We start from the raw sequence: 13,581 nt of genomic DNA on the forward strand, positions 1-13,581 counted from the left end.
TGAATGAATTATTCAAGATCCTTCACAAAGTAACATTGTCCAAGCAACAATGTTCAAATGGTTCACAAAGCAAATATTTACAACCCACTTATAACTTGTTCCACAGTGCATTGAGGATTACATGGGACACCACAACACAGTTAAGTGAAAATGTGACTCAGGATCATCACTATTACCTGTCTGTTTCTGCAGTCAATTGTATTACTGTTTACTCTGTCATCATCTCTCTCTATCATTTATTCTCTCCTCCTATCTTTTTGGCTCTATATCATCTTTCCCAGGAAGATAAATATTCATTACTGGTCTAGGACTCCTAAAGTAGTCTTATTTCTCTAGCAAATGACCCGCTGTGCCACCCTGTGGAAGTCACTTGACCTATCTGCCTCAGTTTCCTCAAACCAGGATAATACCATGCTTACCCACCTCACTGGTGAGTTGTGGGGTTCAATGAGTTAATTTTTGTAAAAAAGTGAAAGATGAAATAAATGGTATAATTGTTAACTTTTATTTTGTCAGTTTCAGACCAACAGGTGGAGAAAAGAGAAGCATCCTACTGACATACTATGCTTGCAGTGTCTTCACTCGCTTTTTGTCAAAGGCAAACCACAAACATTTGTGGAGTGTCTAGAATAGCATTTGCGAAGGTGTTAGCTAACAAGTTAATTGGCACTCAAGTTAAAATGAGAGCACCACCTCTTGCCTAAATGTACCCACAGTTCTGCAGTGCTGATATGTAAAGCAATAGGCATGTGAGCCATATGAAAAAAAGTGTTCAGCCTCATCTAAAATCAATGCCATCCCACTGTTTGCTCATTAGGGGAGCTAAACAACAGTCAGGGGTGAGGCTCCTGAAATGCCAACTTCTACTATTTGCAGCCAACACGAATAATAATAATTAATGGAGATATCCTATCTCCTAGAGCTGGAAGGGACCTTGAAAGGTCATCGAGTCCAGCCCCCTGCCTTCACTAGCAGGACCAAGTACTGATTTTGCCCCAGATCCCTAAGTGGCCCCCTCAAGGATTGAACTCACACTAGGTTTAGCAGGCCAATGCTCAAAGCACTGAGCTATCAGTTCCCCCAATGCTGACCCATTGTCACCTGTGCCCAAGCCTTGGGGTGGCAGCAAATTTTTGGTGCTGCTAAGAAAGACTGGGCCATATTTTCCATGAAGGAAATAGGTGTTCTTATTGAAGTGTACTGTGCGCACACTGAGCACGCTGACACCTGAATTCACATGTTCAAAATGAGTATTTCTAGTCTACATCTACCCACCTGGCAAACACGAGTTTATCAAGGTAAGCACTAAGTGAAGGAATGACTAAGGAGCTCAGGTTTTGGCACCAAGTTTCACCCTATTCACATGCACAATTCCTCTCTGTCAATCTCTATTCAGGAATCAAGGATTTGGCATTATGTTTTGAGGTGGGCCTAATGCACGAAGTTCAATTCTGAATCTGAGCTCTCCGGAGGAGAATTTGGATCCAGGGTTTAATTCAGTGCGCTCAGGTTTAATACAATCTTTGAACCAAACTTCCCCAAAGTTCAGAAGCATTCAGATCTGAGAGTTCAGTTCAGACTTATCTCTAGCAATGCTTTATACTGCTGTATTATAAGTTAGGGTGAAATTCACCCCTGTGCAGAAGACCAGCATAAATCCTGTCCACCACTTAAACCCCACAGAGCTGATTTTATTCCATTAATCACTATCAATATAAACTTCTTGTTGGGTTTAACCATTAGCTACTGCACATTTCATAAGCAGGTTTGATACTAATGGTAGAGATCCAGGCAACTTGTTCGTAACTTTTACTACACTCTTAGGTAATATGACATATTAGATACTTGTTGCCAATAAGCAATTCCATTATTGCTTTCATTCTGAGTGAAGACTATAACCTTTACTCTTTCTGTTTGATGAACTTTAGATCAACTGTTTTTGTGTTTCTTACACATACCATGATGGAAACAAAGTCTGACATTCTTTAGCAAATTTCTACCTTTCAGTACAGGATCATCTTCAATATGAAAAAGGTCATAAACCAACAAAAGAAAGCGATTATATAGTACACATAGAATTAATTATATACAAGAGTAAAAACACTTGAATTCAACACTCAGACTCAATCCCAATATATTATATTCTTTCAATGTAAGATGGAATCTCAACAATATATATTCCTGTATGGCTCAGAAAGACCTAAGGGGTTTTTAATTTTCCCAAATTGCACAAAACACTCACCTTAAGCACCAGCAAGATGATTTGGATTCATTGCACTGCTTAATGAAAACAGAAAAAGACCAACTGACAGTAACGTTGGGGGAATCTTTTAAAGTATTCGTTAAGAACGTTCTAACATCAAAGATGGACACTAATCATTACTTGATTATAACAGGCTTCTGTAGTGTTTCCCATCACACAAGGTGTGATAACCCCACTGGTCCCTTTCATTACAGCAAATCTGTTGAGTTCTGTATACTGTGAGAGGTAGCTTTCATTTGATTCACTTTATTAGGTATAATAATCCATTCTCACATTTTCTTTAGATAACATGCTGGTACTTTTCCCCCCTGCCTGATTCACTTGTGAAAGTCTCTCTGATTTGGAAACCAGGAGGAAGGAAAGATACAGTGTAACTCACCCTGACTTTTATGCAATTTTCCCCCCAAAAATGAACCCATCAAAGGCCTACCAACAACAAAAGCATTAAAACTGCACTCCAAAGCACAAATAAGTTTAGCAGAATCTCTGCAGCAAAGGGTCTCACTAGCCCGACTGAGTCCACTGATGATATCCCAGAATGCATAATTCTATAACTTCACGAATGCCATGGATTTCATCAATTGTACTGAGACCTGTAGCACTATCGATATTGGATTTGGGGATGTTTTCAGCCATTCAGGAAGCACCCTCTGAATTATTTTAAAAGGTAAATATTTTAATAGGTAAGTTTAAATGACTTATGCTGAATACCACCCACAGACTTATTAACAGGTTCATGCTGCACAGAAATCTCCGTTTAACTCAGTATTTGCTGTGCAGTTCAACCTCTAACAGTTTAGGTCAAATATCAAGACAAATTGTTAGTCTTCTGAAAATCAAGCTACGTATTTAAAAGTGCCCTACCTTGGATTTAGGTACTCTACTTTTAGCCACAAACTCAAGTTGGCATGTGTCCCTTGACTTATTGTGCTATTGCCCATTTAATGGCTTTTTGGCTAGTCAGGAACTGTCGTACACTGTGTTTATACAGTGCCTAGCACAATGGGACTCCAATTTCAGTTAGGGTCTCTAGATGCTACTTTAATATACATAATAATACTATCAGCTTCTTGCAGAATATACACAACTATTAAACAGGCTTTCATTCTGAGATTCTCTAGCCCCTCACCCATTTTCACTTATCAGATCAGTTGAAAATGAGTCCTGGGAAGTTGTAGCTGACAAGTTTCTATATTACAATAAAATCTCTTGCTCAGGATTTAAGCCTATTTCATGGTTCTTTATTTAAACTGGTGACAGCACAGATGCTATTGAGAGAGCATTCTTAAATCTATTTGGCAAAACAAAACCAATGAGTTTCTCATTAAACTGCCAGTTGCAGGGAATTGGGGAACTAGATGGGTTAGGGGGTTAGTAACAGAGCATTTCACTTCTAAATTGTTAGGTCAGAGCCACCCTAGGGAGATTATACTGCAAGGTTCTCAGCTCCCTCAACAGCAGTGGGAACAGAGGGTACTCAGTCTTTCATAGAAGATTAAGACCAACTTAAATAACAGCCAATAATTGTTGCGATCTGTTTGGTAACCCATATAAAAAGAACTGGAAGTATCAGTTCAGTCCCTCATGGGCATGTATCTTCATCACAAATTGAGTCCCTTTCATGCAGATTGTTTTTTAAATGAAAACATAGCACCAGTAAAATGATTTTAAAGCAGTTTCCTCTGAAAAGGACCCTGTCATGCAAATTTGGCCTGAAGTAAAAGAAAGTTATTTCAAAACGTACAGCTAATTGAAAGATTTCCAGGAGTGTTTTTCTTCTTTTTAATTCCGAAGTAACATTTTCCTTCAGTGTTCAAAGCTCATGCTAATGATATTGTGCTAATGCATGAGAGCGATAACGTGAAATTTCCAGGAAACTGACTATAATCTACAGTTCACAGATTCCAAGGCAACAAGGGACCATTGTAATAATCTAGTCTGACCTCCTCTAAAACACAGGCCATAGAACTTCTCCCAAATAATTCTAGAGCAGATCTTTTAGAAAAACATCCAGTCTTCATTTAAAAATTGTCAATGATAGAGAATCCACTACAACTCTTGATACATTGTTCCAGTGGTTACCGTAATTACCCTCATTGTTAAAATGTACACCCGATTTCCAGTCTCAATCTGTCCAGCTTCAACTTCGAGCCATTGGATTGAATTATAAATTTCTCTGCTAGATCAAGGAGCCCATTATCAAATATTTGTACTCCATTTGGAACCTACACACTGTAATCAATCATCACTTAACCTTCTCTTTGTTACGCTAAATAGATTGAACTCCTTGAGTCTATCACTGTAAGGCATATTCTCTAATCCTTTAATCATTCTCGTGGCTCTTCTCTGAACCCTTTCCAATTTATCAATATCCTTCTTGAATTGTGGACATCAACAGTGGACACTACTCCAGCAGTCGTCACACCAGTGCCAAATACAGAGGTAACCTAACCTCTCTACTTCTACTCAAGATTGCCCTGTTTATGCATCCAAGGACTGAATTAGCCCTTTTGGCCACAGTATCGCACAGGGCGCATACGGTCAGCTGATTATACACCACAACTCCCAATGTTATTTTCATTATTACTGCCTCCCAGGATACAGTTTCCCCAATCCTGTAAGTATGGCCTGCATTCTCCATTCATAGATGTATACATTTATCAGTATTAAAACACATATTGTTTGTTTGCACCCAGCTCACTGAAAATAACTAGTTCATTTTCATCCTCCACATGGAGAAACTCAAAAAGTAAACAATAGCATAAATTGTGAAAAGTAAATTAGATTATAAAAATGACTTCAGTTTTCCTCATCTAAATTCCAGATGTTATTTGTAACACAGATTAAAAATTGTTTTAAAATTAATTTAAGCCTGATCTTCAGAATATTATTGCCACTAATACATTTTAAATATTTACTGATAATTAGGGGTTTGATACTACATTTACTTGCCATTATTTATTTATTATGTATTTATAGGAGCAATCCTGTTACGGTAAGATTTTCAAAGGCACAAATGGCAGTTAACTCCCATTAAAAGTTGTGTGTTTGAAAATATACTTTGTTGAATTGCATGAATAGGCATTGCAGGATTTATCATCATGTTTGTACGAAGGGAAGTCAGACCAGTATTTTGTGGGATATGTTTTAGTACCACCATTTATATGCCTGCTACTGATTATGATCAAACAACCACAAAAGGATGACAAGTGCTAATAAGCATAGTATTGGTTTCTCGGTGAAGTGTTGAATAAGACTGTGAAACAGATGTGATATGTACACGAACAGATTATCATTTATAAACCAGCATAAATGGAGAACTGTTTTATGCAAGTATTAAATTAAGCACTCATTTTACCTGAAAATCCTACTGTCTGTCATGGCAGAGGTATAAATACTAAATTTGAAACTTCCTCACTTTGCCCAAAACCCAATGTGATTGAATGAGGATGAAACCTTGATTCACAATACTGTGTTGAAAAGCGGGCTTTGCTGTTTCTTTAAGACAGTCCCTGGAGCATGTTAATATGGGCAGTGTCAATACGTAAATTACAGGATGGAGGTAAATTTTTAGCACGGGGAGTACATATAATGGTAAAACTGCTGTTAATAATTAAAGTGCTTGTCTGTCAATTTCCCTCTGCAACAAACTCAAGGTTATTTCTTTATGTCTGTCTGACTTAGAGCCCAATTATACAAGGTTGTAAGGCCAATATTAATGAAATTTAAATGAAATGGCAGAATGCAACTTTGCTCTCTGACAGAAAAAGGACATTTTACTGCTCAAATCTGCACTGGTACTTTTATTCATGAGAGTAGTTCCATTCAAGATGATGATTACAGTTATGGCTATGAACAAACCAATATCATTGGTGGCTGCTGAGTTAAATATCAAACTCATTGCTAATAAATCCAAGGGGAAAAAAAGACATTTTAACTAATCCTCAAAGTATGGGAGGCAAAGGGTCAAAAACAAAACACCAAAAGCTAGACCCATATTTAGGCACCCAAAGACAAGATCTGATTTCAGAAGTGCTACGTACCCACAACTCTCATTTAAGTTGGCTCGAAATGCAGGTATTCAGAACCTTTAAAAATCAGGCCACTCCTGAACCAGAAGGTAACCAGATTTGAAAAATTTTGGCCTATATATTATACACAGTATCTGCAATAAGTGAAATGAAAATTTGTTCTTGGCTAATTAACGAAGTTTCCCGAAGAAATTCTTAGAAGCTTCTTTCTTAAATTAGTGATACTATATCTACCAAATTCACAATGAATTCACACACTCATATATTGAAATCTAGGTCTAGGAAGTTCTCTCACAAAAACAGGCAAATGCACACACTGTGGCATGAAACTAGTCAAACAGAGGGACCTTTGCTTTGTACCTCTCTCTGAAATACAGAGCAGGGTTCATTCACTAGGATCAGCTGATTGAGGCCCCGACACCAAGCTTCCTGCGAATACTGGGGAATGGAGTCTTTGGGTATGACCTACTCTACAAGCACCATGGTGGCGCTGCTACAGTGATGGAAGGGGTTTTTCCATTGCTGTAGTAATCCACCCCCTCAAGAAGCGTAGCTAGGTTGACAGAAGAATTCTTCCGTCAACCTAGCAGTGTCTATATCAGGTTTTAGTTTGGATTAACTACGTCTTGCAGGGGTGTTAATTTTTCACACCCCTGCGTAGTGTAGCTAGCTTGGCTTAAGTTTTTAGATGTAAACCAGGTCTCAGTTTCTGAATGCACCGTTTGGACAGAAGGCTGGCTCTTTGTTGTTGACTACAATGTAAAGTATTCAATGAGCGTAAAACTCATACACTTCTCTTATGTCAGCAAACTATTTTAAAATGTACCTGCAAGCAAATGGCCAAATCCCTCTGAGTTCACAAACCAATTCATTAATTCAAAGTATCTCAATTCAAGACTAGACTTTGTGAACATGTTCATTGAATGTAACATATGGAAACTAATCTTGCCTTATTAATGATTACCCGAGGAGCTGCAAGTGGTGTACAATATTAAAACTGATGTAGAAGTTTAGGTGTGAGGCAATGAAAATCCTGTGAAATTGTCTGATAAGGTGCTGCAAACTTTAATTGGCAATCTGTGTGTCACAGCTCCATCTAGTGATAAAGACTAATATCACACTGTACGGAGTAGAAACTTCCGGTATCACCAGGAAGCAACAAAGGGTATTTATGGCCTCTTTTTAAAATATAGTTGATGTGCGGTGTGCCCTTCATATTTATTAGGTTTTTGTATTGGTGCCCATCATTTCAATTAGTGCCTAGCACCTACTTCAAAAGTAAACCAGGGTATGGCAATCTTCAGCATGTATTGATATAAAACTCATTGACTGGACAAACTAATTTAAAGTCTCACTTTAACAAAATTGTATAACAGAAAGAATTAAGTACTCCTGTTCTTTTTACGGATACAGACTAACATGGCTGCTACTCTGAAACCTAGAATTAAGTAAATAAATCAGCAGGGTAATTTCTTTTTTTAAGCATCCTCAGACAATGCACTATAGCCTTTCAGTGAACTGATTTTCATAGGTTGGTTGTAGGTTTTGTTTGTTTTTTGTGGTTCTAAGAAATGGTTTTCCAATTTTACTTTCTTTTTCATTGATTTTGAGTCTTAGAGCCTGCAGAGTAATAAAAAGCACAAAGTGCAGCTGAAAAAGGGAGTAAATACAGTAGTTTACAAATGCATCCTAAATTAAGAGGAAATGAGGTAATTAATTACCTGTTGCTTCAAATTTAGAATAATATGTTTACAGAGGTTAATACATGAAGCAAGCACTGCATCTGGAGAACTGATAAGAACAAGTTGTTGAACTCTGTCACAGGACAGTCAGCAGGAACAACAGCCCAGTTCCTGGTTTTAGGTCCCATGACTAGCTCATCCCTCTTAAAAAGGACCATATCAAAAAACTAACCGTTGTAATGAAATTTTTGGCACTACAAACAGCAGAATCGATGTCCATAATACTTAATTCTCTGTATTCTTTGCATGATATCCTTTTCAATAAACCAAATTACTGCTATACGCTGTATACCAGTAACTGATTATAGACCTAGGTGGTGATTTTCACTTAATTTTTAAGTCATTATTAACATATAGAAAATGAGAAAATAAGAAATCTTATTCATGACAATTTCCACAGCTCACTTTCTAATTCCACTTTATTTACTCTGCAAAGAACCAGGATCTCACAGGCTTCTAGCCAGTGATATCACATATACCACTGCAGAATGTCTAGTTAAGTCTAATTAATGAAGGCTTCGAGTTTTTTTTTTTTTTTTAAACTAGATAACTGCAGGATAAAATCATAGCAAAATGGTTAAAATATAATTTAGCTCAAGATGGGGGAAGGGAGCTAGGAATGATTTAAAATAGTGGCGCTGCAGGATTCATTTTGGGACATGAAACATGCCTGAGCACTCATTTTTATTCCTTGGGAATATGAATAAGTGAAGCTTTGCCATTTAAATTCCTACCTGCTGTCTCTTGTTCATAAGGACTGAATATAAAATATAGAGTGGTTACTTACCTTGTGTAGTTGTGGTTCTTTGAGATATCTGCACATGTGGATCCTAGTCATGGTGTGTGGTGGCCCCAATGCAATAGCTTGGAACATTTTCACTAGTAGTGTCCAGTAGAGGTCATGCTTGTTCTCAAGTCTTCATGATCCACCTCCTAAGGGCACAAAAAGCAGTGACTGCAACTGTCACTCAGTTCCTTCACCACCCAGAATCCATTGTGTAAGACTCCGAATTGCAAGAAGGAAAGTGGTCCATGGGGTAACATGTCCAGACTTCTCAAAGAACCACAGTTACTATGAGGTAAGTAACCACTTTTTCTTCTTTAAGTACTGCACAAGTGCATCCCAGTCATGGTGATTAGCTAGCAGTCACCCAAACTAAGATGGGTGCAAAGAGTTAATTGAGAAATGACTGCAAAACCTCCCTTCCAAAATGGGCAACCAATCGAGAAGCATTCATTAACAAATAATGCTTTGTAAATTTATGAGCTCAAGTTCTGGTAGCTGCTCTGCAAATCTCTAGTATTGGCTCTCAATTTAGATATGCAACCGATGTTGCTTGTGAATGAATTAGAATGTTTAAAGGACTTACTAATATCATATACAGTCCTAATACAATCAGATGCCCATTTTGAAAGCTTTTGAGATGAAATAGCCATCCCTTTAGATTTATTTCTATGAGCAATAAAAAGTCTTGAAGTCTTACAAAAAGATTTTGTTTTATCCAGATAGTATAACAATGATCATTTGACATTCAAGATCCACATGTAATTTAACTTCAAATGAGATGAATGAGGTCGTGGAAAGAAGACTGGAAAAATAATAAACTGATATGAAAGTACAATTGTACTTTCGTAATGAAGGACAGATGATGTCTCAGTCACCCTCTCTATATGAAAAGCCTTGTAAGGAGGGTTTATAATTAATGCTTGTAGTTCACTTATTCTACTTGCTGAGGTAATAGCCACCAAAAATGCCACTTTCATTGCCAAAATTAATGAATTGAGAAGCTTGCTGGAGATTCAAAAGGGAGTTCCATTAGAGAAGAAAGCACTAGATTTAAATCCCATGTTGGAGCAATCTTTCTTCCAGGACTAACTCCTCGAACTAAACCCCTCAGAAATCTGCTCACTGATGAGAGAAAACTGAACCCCCTTCCACTGGTGGATGAAATACTGAAATTACTGCCAAATCACTTTAATTGAAGCAACAGATAGACCCAAGTGCTTTAAATGTAGTAAGTAATCCAAGATTATTGGAATAGAACACACCAAGAAGGTATGTGATCCTTAGATATGCCCAGAATAAAAAAGACATATCACTTGCAGAATATGTTGTTTCCTGCTCTGAAGTTAGATATTCTGTACTGCTGAAGAACATTATCTAACAAGGACATCCAGAAACCATCCAAACAATGAGATGTAGTGACACTGGATTTGAGTGTAGGAGTAGGCTGTGATTTTGCGATATGTCATTCTGAATCAGCAGCGTGGCAAATTGTTGATTGGACACTATTAGAAGATCAGAGAACAAGAACTGATAAGGCCAATTAGGAGCTATCAGTATAACCCAAGCTTTTTCTTTCCTTATCTTCCTTAACACCCTTGGAATTAAAGGAAAAGTGGGGAAGGCATACATCAAATGGTGTGACCAGCAAATTGTGAAAGTGTCTGCTATGGATCCCAGACTCTTTCCTGCTCAATAACAAAACAGACACTTTTTGTTCTGATTCAAAGCAAACGGGTCTATTTAGGGAAACCCCCACTTTTGGAAGATTTGGTCCAGTAAGTAATCTTTTAATTCCCATTCACGGAACAAGGTCACTTTTCTGCCTAGTGAGTGTGCTAAACCATTGCTCTTCCCTGAAAGATGAAGAATTGTCAGACTGATACAATTCTGGATACGCCATTCCCATATAGAACATAGAAGGTCTGATCTTGCACCTCTCTGTCTGTTCATACGGTATGGATAGGCACTTGGTGAACATCCTCAGAGCAGATGAAATCCCAAAGGGCAGTACTTGGAATTCATAATTATTGGCTAAAGCCACAAACTGAAGATAATTCTTATGTGCAGAATGTGTCGACACATGAAAATATGCTTCCTGCACGTTGAGGGTCATGAACAAATCCATGGGATCTAGAGTGGGAATAACTGAAGCAAGAGTTACCATACAAGACTTGGCGTGCCGAATGTATTTGTTTGGATTCCCAAAATCTAAGATCGGACACCAACCTCCTTTATTTTTTATATGAGAAAAACAGAAGCCCTTTTCCACAAATTCTTCAGGTACCAATTCTATCAACCTGTCCTAGGTTGATTAGGTGTTCTAATTCTTGATGTACTCTTGTGAGAAAAGGGATCAGTTATGGGTGGGAGGCAGAGACTGAAACTGAACGACATAACCATCTTTGAGAAGTTGAAGGGCCCATTGATCTGTGATGATTCCAATCCAAGTCTCTTGGGAAAAGAAAAAGCAGAATCAAAAAGGAGGGAGGAATAGGTATTTGCTCCTTGTAGATTAGTCCAAAATCCTCAACCATCACATCACGTCTGATGTCTCTGTCCTGGTTGTGAGGTTACCAAAGAGGACGATGGAATTCGTCTTCTCTTTTGATATCTTAATCTCTTCTTGGATTGGTGAGAAGATCTCTGCTGGTAAAAGTATGAGGAAGTTTAGTATATCTTGAGGAGGAAGAACTTGGACAACACTGTTTCTTCCTAAATGCAGGTGTATATAAACACCTGCATTTAGGTGTAAATTTAGATCTAAAAGTGGATCTTAAATCTTTTAATGAACTCAAGGTCTCATCTGTTTTAGTACTAAACAAGCTCAATCCATCAAATGGCAAATCTTCAGTGGTTGTCTGTACCTCCCTGTATCAATCTGATGAAGAAAACCATGATGCACATCTCATAACAATAGCCTTAGCCGTTGAACAGACACCAGTATCAGTTGCATCCAGAGTAGCTTGAAGAGATATTTTAGAAATCAACTCGCCTCCATAAATTGATCTGAACTCATCTTTAATTTCTGTTGGTAACTTGTCCTTAAAGTCAGATGCTTGTTCTATTGTAGACAATCCTATTTAGATAGCATAGCTTGATAATTAGTTATTCTAACTTGCAGACAGGCTGATGAATAAATTTTCCTCCCAAAAGTGTCTATTCTGTTTGGTTCTCTCTCTTTGGGAGTTGACTTTCCCAACTGTTTCGACTCTTCATTTGCAGGTGTAACAACCAACGAAGATGGAGATGGACGAGTATAAAAATACTCAAAACCTTTGGACGGTACTTGATATCTACAATCAGCATTTTTGAAGTAGCTGAAATCAAGGAAGTAATCTAAAGCTGTTTTTCTATTCTAAAATTCCTCACTTATAGGAAGAGCAACTATTTTGAGATGCTGGTTGTAAAGTATCAAAAATGTATGCCTTTTCCTGTGCCATTTCTTATAGTGTTTCCCCTTCTGCACTTCAATAATTCCTGAAACGTTTTAAATTTATCAATTGTCAGAGGCACAGTAGATGAAATAGTCTCCTCAGGTAAAGAAAAAGAAGAAGAATGTGGACATCCACCTTAATCTTCCTGGTGAACCAGTAACTCTCCATCACTAGAATGATGCTGTTCCTCTGTTTCCATAAACTGAGCAGGAAATGATGTGACACTTGAAAAATTGAATTAGGTGACTTACACATATACAGCATTTACTGTGGGGGAACTTACCCTGGATGCTGCAGATATTGCTACCACAGAGACCAATATGGCCAAGGTTGTTGACCATGTGGTAAGACACATTCATCCAATTTGGGAGACACCAAGGAGAGTAATTAGAATTTAAACCCTTACATTCAGAAAAAAGCTCCTTTGTATTATCTTTTCTGTTTTTATTTTCTTTTTGCTGGCTTCTTAGGTGGAGGGCTCCCACTGGAATCTGATGAGAATCCTTCAATTGATAGGACAATAGGAGATTTTAAAATTTGAGTAGGACCTCTACTCACAACCCTACTGTTCTGCTGATGAAGAGAAATCTTTCACAGGTATTTTTGATTTTTCATGGAGAGGAGATTTAGATGGTGCAAAACTTGAAGATTTTAACAATGGTAAACCAGGCTCTGGAGTTATTCTGATATCCAAGGGAGATGTAAACAAATCTTTTGGTGCTGTGGAATCCCCTTCAAAAGACATCTGAGTTGAGGAAGCCAGTCTCAGTTATCTGCTTTGAAGGCTCTGAAATGCTGAAACTGCCCGTGCCGAGTGAGAGAGGTAATATCTTTTATTGGACCAACTTCTGTTGGTGAGAGAGACAAGCTTTCGAACTACATAGAGCTCTTCTCATCTCTCTGACGACAGAAGTTGGGCTAATAAAAGATATTCCCTTACCCACCTTCTCTCTCTAATATCTAACATGGCTACAATTATACTGCAACATGCCGAGTAAGAAGCTCTCATCCAAACCAGTGCTGCTAAAGACAGTGCCAGGGCAGACTGGAATTGATGCACTGGTACTAAGATGGATGGTTTCGGTAAGTCCTGAGTCATGGTTTTAGGACTTTCATCTCTATGTGCTCTGGCACTGATTTCATTGAGTCCTTTTAGGACAACTTTCTCCTGCCGGGCACCAGAGATAGAGAAGAGTCATAACAAATTTAGTCTCTCACTTTTTGGACAGCAGGGATTTCTGACTGCTCCAAAATAATTTGCAAAGTCTCTCTAGGTCTTTCTGTTGCTCTTGAGCTCGGTGTCACATCTTTGGTGACTTGATCA

General features: G+C 38.0%; 1 protein-coding gene across 4 annotated transcripts in view; it reads left to right on the forward strand.

Moving 5' to 3' along the window:
• Positions 1-13,581, forward strand: part of MBP (myelin basic protein) — a 186,502-nt gene that overhangs the window by 161,000 nt on the left and 11,921 nt on the right. The window lies entirely within an intron of this gene.

The sequence above is a fragment of the Trachemys scripta genome, chromosome 2 (genome assembly GCF_013100865.1).
Source record: "Trachemys scripta elegans isolate TJP31775 chromosome 2, CAS_Tse_1.0, whole genome shotgun sequence".
NCBI lineage: Eukaryota > Metazoa > Chordata > Testudines > Emydidae > Trachemys > Trachemys scripta.